Here is an 11,499-nt window from a genome sequence, read left to right as displayed (position 1 = left end):
TCCTGCTCCTTGAACACGCCAAGTTCTTGCACAGACTGCTCCCTCTGACTGCATCTCTCTTCCCGAACTCCTTCCTACCACCCCTCACAGTGGCCGCTTCCTTCTCACTCAGGTCTCAATTCAGACGTCACCTCCTCAGTGGGGCCTCCGTGACTACCTAATTTAGTGAAACACAGTGTTCCTCAACTTGACAACACTCCCTCTGTATAAAATCCCCTGTGTTGTTTCCTTCACAGCTTGACTCACCATTTGAAATTCTTCCTAGGTGAAGCCCTGTGAGAACAAGGAGTCCGGATCATACCCTGCCACAGTCTCAGTGCCTGGGACATAGCAGAGTTTCAGTCAACTGTTGAATAGTGAACATGCTTTAAACCACTGTATTGTATTACTGTGAATATCAACCAAAATCACGCCTGTCATGCATTCAACAAATATGAATTGAGTGTGTCCATGTACCAGGCATCACTCTGGGTGCTGGGACAATAGCGGGGATCAAACGAAACAAGTCTCTGCTCTCACAGAGCTTTTGTTTTGGCAGCTAACAAGATGCGTGCGTGAAATACACAGCATTATATTCAGCATCACGTGGTGTTTAGCACTATGAAGAAATATAAAGCAGGGAGAGGGGAGAGTCTTCTGCGGGGTGTATAGGCACCAGTTTCCCACTTTGCCCACACAGAAGGGACTCTCGGTGTATCCCCCATTCCCCTCACTGAGCCCCGTGTACCTCGGTCAGCATCTCTCAGTGGGATATCTCGGTCAAAGCCTCTGCAGCTCCAAAAACAATATTGGCTTTGAAGCCAGGCCCAGCAGGTGGGGTCGAGGCTGGGGTTGGGATAAGTCACCCCTTGAGGTGCCCTGGAGGGAGAGGGTCATGCGGCTTGACCTCTCAGGGCCTTTCCTCACTGTGGGGAAAGGGGCAGGCGATGGACTCCCCTGGCCTGGAGCTGCAACCAACTCTGGATTCTAGGTCATCCCCAACTCCCTCTATCTCAGGCAGAGAGCCAAGGTTTACAAACATCAGGAGGCCTTTGATCGGCACCAACCCCCCCCCAGGGTTCTGAATGTTTTTTGTTCTAAGACGCAGGCCAGGCCCCTACTCTGCTTTGCCTCCGGAAGACTGTGGGTAGGTGGTATGTGTGTGTGTGTGTGTGTGTGTGTGTGTAGGCTGTGGGTAGGTGGGGGGTATGTGTGTGTGTGTAGGCTGTGGGTAGGTGGTGTGTGTGTGTGTGTGTGTGTGTGTGTGTTTTGTTCTAAGATGCAGGCCAGGACCCTACTCTGCTTTGCCTCCGGAAGACTGTGGGTAGGTGGTGTGTGTGTATGTGTAGGCTGTGGGTAGGTGGGGTGTGTGTGTGTGTGTGTGTGTAGGCTGTGGGTAGGTGGTGCGTGTGTGTGCGTGTAAGCTGTGGGTAGGTGGTGTGTGTGTGTGTGTTTTGTTCTAAGATGCAGGCCAGGACCCTACTCTGCTTTGCCTCCAGAAGACTGTGGGTAGGTGGTGTGTGTGTGTGTGTGTGTGTTTGACATAGTGGTAGGAAAGTGCACATGGCTCCTTGATTTTTTTTCTCCGATATCTAGGCTGGGCTTGTATGAGGGAATTCAATTCAATTCAGTAAATGTTTACCGAGCACCCACTACCTTCCAGGCACCGGTGCAAAACCCAGGGCTGCAGCAACAAAGCAAACAACACCTTGGACCCAAGTGGCCAAGAGGCAAACCGAGCAAGTGAATGTAAATGGGAGCAGGTGCTCATGAATGGGTTGGAGACAAAGCTGGGGAGGCAATGGGGTACCTTCTGCACAGGCTTCTCACGGAAGACAAAGAGGAGTTTGGGAGAGACTGGAAGGAAGCGAAGGCGGTGGCCACGTGAGGATGTGTGAGGAACAGTGTGGCAGGCAAAGGGAACAGCAAGTACAATGGCCCCGAGTCAATCCAATGACTGCCTATTGGAGGAACTGTGTGACTGACCCAAAGTGAGAAGACGGGGTCAGAAAGGTTAAGAGTGTGAGGGTGTGGGCAGGTGGGTCTCTGGCCCTGAGGGACGTGGCAACACTGGAGTGCTTTGGGCAGAGGAATGAATGACATGATATGATCGGTCTTGAACAGGATTCCCTAGGCTGCTGTGTGGGAACAAGACCAAAGGGGATGAGGCAGAAGCAGGCAGTGTGGCGAGGAAATGGCCAGGATCATTCAAATAAAGCGCACATGGTCCGAGGAACAGACCATGCTGGGGCTGGGTGGCGGGGGCAGAAGCTAATTTCTGTGTCCTCGTGAATAGGATTTACTTTTGCTAGCCATTGTATATTCATAACTTCTGGCAGATCCCCTGAAGAAGCGAATGGCTACCCACTTAATATTGTTGCCTGGAGAATTTCACGGACAGGGAGCCTGGCGCGCTACTGTCCATGGGATTGCAAGGAGTTAGACACAATTGAGCGACTTTTTTTTTTTCCCCCAGAGAAAGATTCATTTATTCTAAGTGTGCGTGCAGCTGGATGAAGTTTTACAACAAATCCACCCAAGTAACCGGCGTCAAGATGGAGAAATGGAACTTACCCCTCCCCCCAGAAACCTGTTTCATGTCTCTACTCCTCCAAGGGGAGCCACTCTCCCAGCTTCCTGATTATATTCTAGAAGTAAAGCTAAGAGGATTCACTGCTGGGTTGGGGAACGGGACGTGAGGGTGAGAGAGAGGAGTCAAGGGGAGCCATTTCCTATGATGGGGAAGCTGGGTGGGAGCAGAGACCAAGGGCTGGAACCAGGAGTTTGTTTTTGAACAGACTGCATTTGGAGCTGCTTGTGCAATCCCTGGGAAAAGATAGAGACCGGCTTATCTGGGGGCTGCAAATTCATTACTTACAGGAATGAGCAGCACGAGGGTGAGAAGGTCTGCAAGTAAGAAATGTTTCACTCTCCTCTTAACTGCATCGTGAGAAGAGCAGGCTGAGCATGGTGATAAATCGTGACCAGCAGCCAGCCTCAGAGCCAAGGGGCAACAGGGCAGGGTGGGGACTGGGGTAAGCTGGCAAGCATAAGCACTCCCCACTCAAATGGGGAAGTGCTGGAATGCGGGTCCAGTGTGGCTGGATCTCCTGACGATGTTTCCAGAGAAGTCAGATACCTGGATGTTGCTATGAAACCATCCTAATCATTTAACACTGGCAACCAAAAAAACAAACACTCCATGGACCCAAACACATCTACAGGTACAACAACCAGTCTGATCCAGGTGAGAACCTTCATTTTACAGATGGGGAAACGGAGGGCCAGAGAAGTCTGGGATTTTTCCTAAATTCAGAGAGGAAGTTAGTGGAGAGATGGGCCAGGCGCTGAGTGGGCCGGATCTCAGGCCACTGGTTTAACCTCGTTCACCACTGCATTTAAAAGCAGGCATTGTTCACGCAGCAGGCAGCTGCACAGGCACCCATGCCAGGCTGTGCAACATGGCTGGGCTGCTGCACTGCTGAGTCTTGCGGGCAAAGCAAGTGCCCAGGTCCAGGCTTGCGCCACCTGGCTCCTGGGCACCACTGCCCCTTTCGGGAACTGCCATGGCCACCAGGACCCTAGCAAAGTCACTGTGACACAGGAGGTAACATCAACAGTTCAGAGGAGAAAAAGCAAAGCGAGTGCAGCAGCTGAAAGACTTTTCAGAAATACGGTGCTCCTGGTGCGTCACTGCACACTGGAATCTCATTAACCTCCTCGGGCATGTTCTACATGGTTGTTTCAAGCAGTGCGGGCATGTTGGCCATCCTGCTTAAATCCAGGGTTAAAGAGTCACTGGTCCAGTCAAAAATGGCAGCTGCCACAAGCATCTTCGTGGTAGCATGGGCCATCCATTCAGACACATTCATGGGTGTGAACGTCACTGTTCACAGATGTTCACACCCATGAGGATCAGCATTACCTCAGTTTCCTGGCCCTTGACTGTCAGATATTCTCGGAAAGTGAGAAGTTTTAAATCACCTCCAGCTGCAAAGCCTTGATGAGCTTTCAAGTGCAGACCTGAAAACCTACTTCTTTTAAATGACACATTTTGGACTGGTTTTATGAATAGGTTTTGTGCTAGGCCGGGGGCAAGGGCTAATTGCTGTGTTCTTGTGAACAGGATTTACTTTTGCTATGGAGAAGGCAATGGCACCCCACTTCAATACTCTTGCTTGGAAAATCCCATGGACAGAGGAGCCTGGTGGGCTGCAGTCCATGGGGTCACTAAGAGTCGGACACGACTGAGCTACTTCACTTTCACTTTTCACTTTCATGCATTGGAGAAGGAAAATGGCAACCCACTCCAGTGTTCTTGCCTGGAGAATCCAAGGGATGGCGGAGCCTGGTGGGCTGCCGTCTATGGGGTCGCACAGAGTCAGACACGACTGAAGCGATTTAGCAGCAGCAGCAGCAGTAAAAATTCAGGGTTTCAAATCGTAATTTTTTTTTGGGGGGGAGCTTTATTAGTTTTGGTAATGCTGTTCATACAGGGCTTGTCTGCATAATTGAAAACGTCAGCAAAACACCACCGATGAGTTGTCATCTCAGACAAAACTGTCAGCTAGGAAATGTTCTTCCGGAAGACCACTGCTGAGGGTCTGCCTGCAAAAGCCTCGGGGTTTTAATCTTTGCTCAAGTTCTTAACGGACACTGGTTCATCAAGCTGGTTTTTAAAATTCTCTTTCCTCCAGCATTTGCTGTCAGACTGCCTGCAGCTTAGCATGCAGTATTGTGCAAAACAGCTACCAGTGCTACAGTTAATGAAGCAGAATTTACGGCTTCACAACATGTAATCAGGATCTAAATTCGCATCAACACTTTGACATTCATTACACTTGTTTGGGGGGAAAGAAAAATATTTCTGGTATGTTTCATTAATCCCCAAACACCTTCCAATGTGGACATGATGGGGCCTGCCTCAGCTGGTTTTTCCCAAATTTCATTAAAGTAGGTCAGAGTCATTTGTCTCTGTTCAGGTAAAACAGGAAACTTCGCCCAATACTAACGGCATCAGTTGGCTTTGGACACCTGGGTCCTCAGAGCAATCTGGATACTGCACTTACATGGAAAGCTGAGGCAACCTTGGCCTAACTGACTCCGTCTCAGACTTCAGACATTCCAGAAGTACCGTCACAAAGTTTACATTGTATTGCTACTTATATTTTTTAAGTTAAAATTACATATGTTAAAAAAAAAAAAAGATTTTGCGTCATTCTCTAAAAATGGAAAATTACTAGCAGTTGCTATAAATGGGAGGCAACTGTGAAATAAGAATACAAGCCCAGGAGGGACTGAACCAGTTTATCAGCTAAAGAGGGCATGACCTGAGGCCCCTTGTTCTCTGTGAGGGACATTCCTTAAGAATAGAAATCCAAGCACACAGACCCAAATTGAGACTTTCTCTTGAAATAGTGAGGAGCGGGCAAATGAAAAGGAATTCCTCCCGTGGGCTTCAGCATCAGCGACTGCTGTGACCAGGTTCCTGCAGGGCACCTGTCAGGGTAACCAGTCTGCCCTGCCACCAGGCATGAGGGCTGTGTTTATCTTTTCTGGCTCCCAGATTTATTTTTATTTCGGGGGGCTTGATTAACTACATTTGTGATGAACAGAAAACTAAAGCAACTATAAACTGATCAACCTGGTTTTACTGAGATCTGACTACTGACAGTTTTCCTAGCTAGCCCTTAAAAAACCCATGTCAATCAGCTATTTCAGTTAACTTTTACAAGAATCTTTGTGGGACAAATTCTCCACTTTCAAGATCTCTAAACTGGATCTGTTATACCCCTGCCCCCTTAAAACAATTAAAGTGAAAGTGGCAGTCGCTCAGGAGAGTCTGACTCTTTCTGACCCCATGGATTATATAGCCCATGGAATTCTCCAGGCCAGAATACTGGAGTGGATAGCCTTTTCCCTTCTCCAGGGGATCTTCCCAACCCAGGGATTGAGCCCAGGTCTCCCGCATTGCAGGCAGATTCTTTACCAGTTGAGCCACAAGGGAAGCCCAAGGATACTGGGGTGGGCAGGTATCGAACCAGGCTCTCCTGCATTGTGGGCAGATTCTTTACCAACTGAGCTATCACCAAAAGGTTTTAGATGGCATCATCGACTCAATGGACATGAATCTGAGCAAACTCCAGGAGACAGTCACAGATAGGGAAGCCTGGTGTGCTGCAGTCCACAGGGTTGCAGACTCTGACATGCCTTAGTGACTGAACAACAATAGGTTTTAGAAATTTAAAGTCGGAGCTGCCTTTCTGGGGTCTAATTCCAAGGACACATGCACACGGCAGAGCCAGACGGTGACACCAGTGCCAGGTAATTCCTCTCGAGGACAGGACCAGTGCTTTTGTATTGCTGTCTTTATCTAAACAGTTGGCTTTGGGTCCCTAACAACCTTCCACAAGGAGCCTCCCTACCATTCATATCCCAAATAACGCCTCTGCAAAAAAGCCAACAGGAATTCCTACAGGTTTAAGGGCTTATATCTCACTTTGATTCTGTGTTTGGAGAAATGGGAGTGGACTGAAAGGGCAAGCAGGAGAACAAATTACCATACCAAACAGCTATTTGTTCAAGGCATAGTTCTCTTCTAAGACCCGACTCCTGTGGCCAGTGGTCAAAACACAACAGAGAAACTGCAGATGTGAAAGTAAAAATGTCAGTTGCTCAGTCGTGTCTGACTCTTTGGAACCCCATGGGCTGTGGCCCGCCAGGCTCCTGTCCATGGAATTCTCCAGGCACGAATACTGGAGTGGGTTGCCATTTCCTTCTGAGGAGAGGAAGTCAAAAGATAAGGGAACTAGAGCATTACGTGAATTCATCCGCAAAGTGTACAAATCACTAGTAAATTTACATTGTTTTCATGGAACTAGGGGAATAAAACTGATGATCCATTTAAAAAATGTAATAAATAAATAAAAGCAGACATTGTTGATGGGGGTGTGTTGGAGTCAGAATTCTCATACTCCTCTCACCTTCTGTAAGAAGCAAAATCTTACCCCAGAGCAAACTTCAAAGGTTTTCTCTTGTGTCTTATTGGCCAGAAAAAGGTCACACACCCACCCCTATCTCAGGGACTGAGCTTAGCTTTCCTGGAGCCACCTGCACCTGGACAAATCGAGGCTCCATCCAAAAGGATTAAGGGGGTTGGCTTTTAGGAGGCAACAGACAATGTCTGGCATAATCTCTACCACACAGGCTGATGATTCTGGGCAAGGTGCTTAGCATCCATGAGCCTCAGCCTCCTCACTGTGAAAGGGGCAGACCAAATTAATTATCGTTTCTGCCCTCGCCCCCCAGCATCCATTTCCTGATCTTCTCACGAAACATCTTGATTTCTCACAGGCCAGTGGTCTCAGGACAGCAGCCTCAGCATCACCTGAGAACTTGTCAGAAATGTACATTCTCAGCCCGCCTCAGACATTTTGATTCCGGTAGATTAGGACTGGGGCCAGTCAATGCGCATCTATGAACTCTGGGCTTATAAACGGGAGCAAATGATGCTGTTTTATGATTGACTGCTTGTCCGTCTCTGAAAACAGTAGCAATGAAACTTACACAGTAGTAACAACCACACAGTTCATTGTTACAGCATGCCAAGCACTGTGGTAGCACTCTTTCACTGATGTTTATGGGAGGGCGTTGATGTGTGACCCAGTTCCCCCTCAAGGAAGAACTAATTGCCCCAGAAGCAGGTGTGATCAGCGGGCAGCCGTCAACTGTCTCCCCTTCAGGGATCAAGTCACAGCAGAGAGGCCTCATCCAAGCCCAAACCTTTCCAGGGTTGCCCGCCCACATCTGGGTGATATGGGATTATGAAGGCCACCCTGGGACATCTGTACAGGGCCACTGTAGCTGCAGAGCCCCCCACGGGGCTGGCAGAGGCTGCTGTCGGCCTGCATCTCAGCGGCACTTCTCTGCCCTCCCTTCCTTCACTTCCCTTCCGTGAAGGCTGACACCTTAGTAAACGTTCTACATGCTAAACTGCATTGCTTCCTGGGGATTCTGACCAGGAGAGTGCTCACAGCAGGGCACCACTGTTGGTCCATTTTACAGACGGGGACATGGAGGCTCACAGAAGTGCAATGAGATGGTCCCAAGCCATGCAGCTGGTGAGCAAGGACACACGCGGTGGAAGTCGTCACACTTCTGAAGCAGGAAGTGGCATCCTCCTGCTTTACAAGGGTGTCTGTGACTGCTGAGTGAGGGAGAACGCAGCAGGCCAGGGCAGAACGGGGTGTGGGTGTGTGTGTCGAGGGTGGGGGGGCAGTGGGAAACCATTGACTGCCGCAGCGCTGGGGGAGGTGAAGGGGGGCCTCCAAGGTGGTAGGGGGACTCCCTTGTCACCGTAGCTTCTTCAGGATCTGGCCAGACCCAGCCAACATGCTTGGTAAATGCCCAGTGAGTGAGAACAGGTGAGAAAATCAAGGAAGGAGAGACCCAGACGCCCCCGCCTCTGACCTGTCTTGCTCTCCAGAATCCTGAGCGATCAGTGATCAGCACAGCACTCACATCTGGACACTCAGCTAAGGCGTTGTGTGAATAAATGAATAAATTCAAGGGAGAGACAGACAGGAGAACAGAGGGACGGACGAGAGGAAGACAAGGGGCTGGGGGAGGCGGCGGACGAGGGAGGGGAGGAGGAAGTGAAGAGAGGCAGGAAGGGCAGGAAGTTTAACTTCTTAGGACCCAGGATGACAGAAACTTGCGACCTCTGGTGGCAAAGAAGAGCCACTTCACTGGGTTCAGCGAAAGGGGAATTGAGTCTTTTGGAATTGCAGGAACACCACCCTTATGGCAGAAAGTGAAGAGGAACTAAGAAGCCTCCTGATGAAAGTGAAAGGAGAGTGAAAAAGTTGGCTTGAAGCTCAACATTCAGAAAACAAAGATCATGGCATCTGGTCCCATCACTTCATAGGAAATAGATGGGGAAACAATGGAAACAGTGGCTGACTATATTTTTGGGCTCCAAAATCACTGTAGATGCTGACTGCAGCCATGAAAAAGACGCTTGCTCCTTGGAAGGAAAGTTATGACCAACCTAGATAGCATATTAAAAATCAGAGACATTACTTTGCCAACCAAGGTCCGTCTAGTCAAGGCTATGGTCTTTCCCGTGGTCATGTATGGATGTGAGAGTTGGGCTGTGAAGAAAACTGATCGCCGAAGAATTGATGCTTTTGAACTGTGGTGCTGGAGAAGACTCTTGAGAGTCCCTTGGACTACAAGGAGATCCAACCAGTCCATTCCAAAGGAGATCAGTCCTGGGTGTTCATTGGAAGGACTGATGCTAAAGCTGAAACTCCAATACTTTGGCCACCTCATGCGACGAGTTGACTCACTGGAAGAGTCTGATGCTGGGAAGGATTGGGGGCAGGAGGAGAAGGGGACGACAGAGGATGAGATGGCTGGATGGCATCACTGACTCAATGGACATGAGTTTGAGTGAACTCCGGGAGTTGGTGATAGACAGGGAGGCCTGGCGTGCTGTGATTCATGGGGTCGCGGAGAGTAGGACACGACTGAGCGACTGAACTGACTGACTGAACTCAGGACACAAGAGGAGATTCCTAGTTCCCAAAAAGGGGGTTGGGGGCAGGCCCTTATAAGGACACGGGCACTCAGTCAGGGTCTCCACTAGCTGGTGACGGCAGGGTTAGGAGTTAAGGATGAGTGCAAGGCCAGAGCAGCACTTACCTAGGGCCCCCAAGACTCAGTAACTGAGACAAATATTTTAATGTGATATTTTAAACAAATCAATCCGGCAAACTATGGGTCACAACCAGGCGCCTGTCTGTGTAAAGGGAATCGTATGGGAAGCGGCATCAGGATCCAGGCTGACTCCTCAGTTACAGCAGAGACTACAGCCCATGGGCCTCAGCAGTGCGCCCACCTCCCCGAGGGCAGCTCAGACTGTTCAGGAGCACGCCTGCACGGGGCACTGGCCAGGCCAGGCTTGGGTAACTGCATTCCGTGGCCCACAGACTGGCCAGTTCTCCAGATGTGGCCTGTGTCCTTTTTGCTAGACACCTCTATGTCAGCACCTTGCCCTGGCTCTGCCACTCACTCACTGTGTGACCTGGAGCAAGGCTGAATTTCTGTGCCTCAGCTGCCTTCCCTTAAAGACAGGGTGATGTACACCAAGAACTTAACTGCTCAATACAGTTAACTGATGTTGCAAACGGGAGCTTGAACCCCAGCTCTGATCGCTTACTGCGATCCCAGCACGTCATACCCCACGTTGCTAGTGTTCCCTTACCTGTAAAATGGAGGTTTGAACCCCTGTCTGGGGGGCGGGGGGATTCCAGGGGGAATTCACACATGGCTGCTGGTGCTGTTGGCTTACTGATGCAAAGCACAGGCTGTCCCCACGCGGACTTCGAGGGAGCTGGGATCGCAGCATTCCTTAGCCTAGCATCTGAGAGACACTGAACTAGGAGGAGAATCCTCTGATCCCCTAGGAGGCTTGTTCACCCTTGTTTCCCAGCCTGGACCATGGACTGAGGAAGATGGAACGCTCCTCTTGGGAAGAGGTAGACCTCTCTCCAGTCTCTGCTTATCTCCTTCTCCCCGCCTGCAGAGGCCAGTTTTTGCTCCCTGTTGCTGCTGACAGCTCCCCCAGCTGCTGGCCAGCGTGTCACGTGGTTTACCACCCGCCCGGCGACCACCAACACAGGCTCAACCTTCTCGCTGCTCTCGTGCCTTCACTCTGACTCCGTATAGTCTCTCCTCTACTGACACCATCCTTTCACAACACAAATCAGATGCTCCCCGTTTAAAACCTCCTGAGTTGCGTTAAGAATAAAAACCCGACCTCGTTACCAGGCCTGGAATGACCCAGAGATTACTCACTTCTCTGATTTCACTTCCCGCTTCTCCTTGCTCAGCTGCCGACCAGTTCCACTGGCTGTGCTGTCCCTCGAGGAAGTTCCTCCTTCACCAACTTGGTACATCATGCTCCATCTGCCATCTCTTGGTTCTCTGGCACGTCTTAGCTCCAGTGTCACTTCATCAGAGGCTCCTCTGACCACTCCTACCGTGACGTGCATTCCTCGCGGTCACTTGGGATCTTAGCATCCTTTACAGCCCTCATCACCATCTGAAATTGTCTTAGGTACTTAAGTTTGTTTCCCAAGTGGTTCACGTCCCCTCTGCGTCTCCGGTGCCTGGCACACAGCAAATACTAGGTATCTGCTGACGTAATGCCTGCACACATGGGTCAGCCATTCCCCCCACGAGGCAGAGATTAGCCGTATTAGTTGTACAGTACAGGAGGAAACTGGGGAATGAACCTGCAGTCTCATTGAGAATATCCATTGAAAAAATTATGACCAGCCTCTGTGGCCTTGGAATTCTTTGAAAAACAGTGTGATATAATGCCAATACATAATGTAATAATTTAAAGACGTGTCATAGCCAGCATCTCATTTCTTAAAGGATCAGTGGAGTTAAGCAGCATTTTTCATTTTTTTTTTCACCATACTCTCAAAAAGAACTGTATTTTACACCAAA

At 49.7% G+C, this 11,499-nt stretch overlaps 1 protein-coding gene across 12 annotated transcripts in view; it reads right to left on the bottom strand.

The window, feature by feature from the left end:
• Positions 1-11,402, bottom strand: part of SLC13A3 (solute carrier family 13 member 3) — a 109,495-nt gene extending 98,093 nt beyond the window's left edge. For 5 of the 12 annotated variants that reach the window (XM_088843723.1, XM_088843720.1, XM_088843713.1 and 2 more), the window contains exon 1: positions 247-11,402. The gene's annotated coding sequence lies outside the window, so the exon portion shown is untranslated. The remainder of the gene's footprint in view (positions 1-246) is intronic. The other 7 variants (XM_088843718.1, XM_088843719.1, XM_088843722.1 and 4 more) reach the window with 5 other exon arrangements.
• Positions 11,403-11,499: the final 97 nt, after the last annotated feature.

Source organism: Moschus berezovskii, chromosome 15 (genome assembly GCF_049115385.1).
Source record: "Moschus berezovskii isolate FMDL1 chromosome 15, NW_MosBer_1.0, whole genome shotgun sequence".
Taxonomy (NCBI): Eukaryota; Metazoa; Chordata; class Mammalia; order Artiodactyla; family Moschidae; genus Moschus; species Moschus berezovskii.
Note: the sequence above shows the minus strand (reverse complement) of the source record. Positions and strands in the feature narration are given on the sequence as shown.